This window comes from Bison bison, unplaced genomic scaffold, assembly GCF_000754665.1.
Source record: "Bison bison bison isolate TAMUID 2011002044 unplaced genomic scaffold, Bison_UMD1.0 scf7180017864144, whole genome shotgun sequence".
In the NCBI taxonomy this organism is placed as follows: domain Eukaryota; kingdom Metazoa; phylum Chordata; class Mammalia; order Artiodactyla; family Bovidae; genus Bison; species Bison bison.
In genome coordinates, this window is record NW_011494716.1 from 819,040 (window position 1) to 820,279 (window position 1,240).

The 1,240-nt window shown below is 56.0% G+C and overlaps 2 non-coding genes across 2 annotated transcripts; both read left to right on the plus strand.

The window, feature by feature from the left end:
• Nucleotides 1-29: 29 nt before the first annotated feature.
• Nucleotides 30-102, plus strand: TRNAK-CUU. Its single transcript has one exon. It is a non-coding gene; the product is annotated as a tRNA-Lys (tRNA).
• Nucleotides 103-877: 775 nt separating this feature from the next.
• TRNAP-UGG lies at nucleotides 878-949 on the plus strand. The gene has a single exon. It is a non-coding gene; the product is annotated as a tRNA-Pro (tRNA).
• The last annotated feature ends 291 nt before the right edge of the window (nucleotides 950-1,240 follow it).

The following is a 1,240-nucleotide window of genomic DNA, read 5'->3' on the forward strand; positions in this document are numbered from 1 at the left end:
CACTTGTCTGCAGACGGCTCTGTGCAGCCGCCCGGCTAGCTCAGTCGGTAGAGCATGAGACTCTTAATCTCAGGGTCGTGGGTTCGAGCCCCACGTTGGGCGTAGTTTTTGCCACCTATTTGGATTCTCTGCTCCCAGCTGTAGATTTCCGATTTAAAACTGTCCTGTTGGAGGCACAGGGTGCAGACATACAGATTCCTGCTCACCTTAGGAAGCCAGCCTCGATCTTGCCCTGGGAATTGTCTGCTCTTTGTAGCAGATGAGCCTCTATTCGGGATAGCTAGACTCCCATTTCTGGAAGGTCAAGGGAGTAAGCAGGTCAGGACAAAGCAAGAACCAACGCCCTTTAAGGGTCACAAGGGTTTTCCTCCTCAGGGAACACTGGTCCCAATTTAAAAAAACAAAGTGTGAAAACCTGAGCCTCTCCTCCTTCCCCTGGACCAGGGAGCCATGGCTGGAAACCGCCCCCCGCTCCTCCTCTAGTTCAGTCACGCTGCTCCGTTGGGGCAGAATTGGATTCAGGTGTCGATTAACTAGAGGAATATAGGATTCTTCCAGAATCTGTTTTGCCCGCCTCCCTCACTCAGGCCTCCCTCACTCGGTCCCTAGGTGAGGCCTCTTGCAGACGAGGTGCCCTGGGCGCGCTGAGTCTCCTGCCTCCGTTTGAGGCCAGAACTGAGCAGAGCTGCAGCTGCGGGGTCTCCTCCAGCTCCCGCCGGACGAGGAGCAGATAATCCAACCGTCCCTCTGAAACTGGACTGCAGCTACGAACCTGTGACCTGGGGTTCGCAGGTGGGGACACCGACAACTGAACTATGGCGGCGAGCTTCACCGGAGTCACCTGCGGAAGGACCGCGGGAGGGAGCCAGGTGTGTGCGGCTCGTTGGTCTAGGGGTATGATTCTCGCTTTGGGTGCGAGAGGTCCCGGGTTCAAATCCCGGACGAGCCCGTCCCTTTTCTTTAAGCGGAGGATTGAGGTTTGGTCTTGTGGAAGCATCGGGGAGACGCAGACTAGACAGCGTCCTCAGAGAGAGGGACATGCGGTAACGCTCCTGCAAACAGAGTAAAGGAAAGTGCCTCGTAGGCTGCCTTTGGGCTCCAGGTCTCTGATGATTCGGGAGGATCACTGCTCCAGCCCCCAATCAGCCCTACTGTAACTTAAAGTTGCATTTTAGTGGCGGGGAGGCGGGGAGAGAGAAAGAGACTCCCGGGCTTTCCTGGGCACAATTTCATTCTTGTG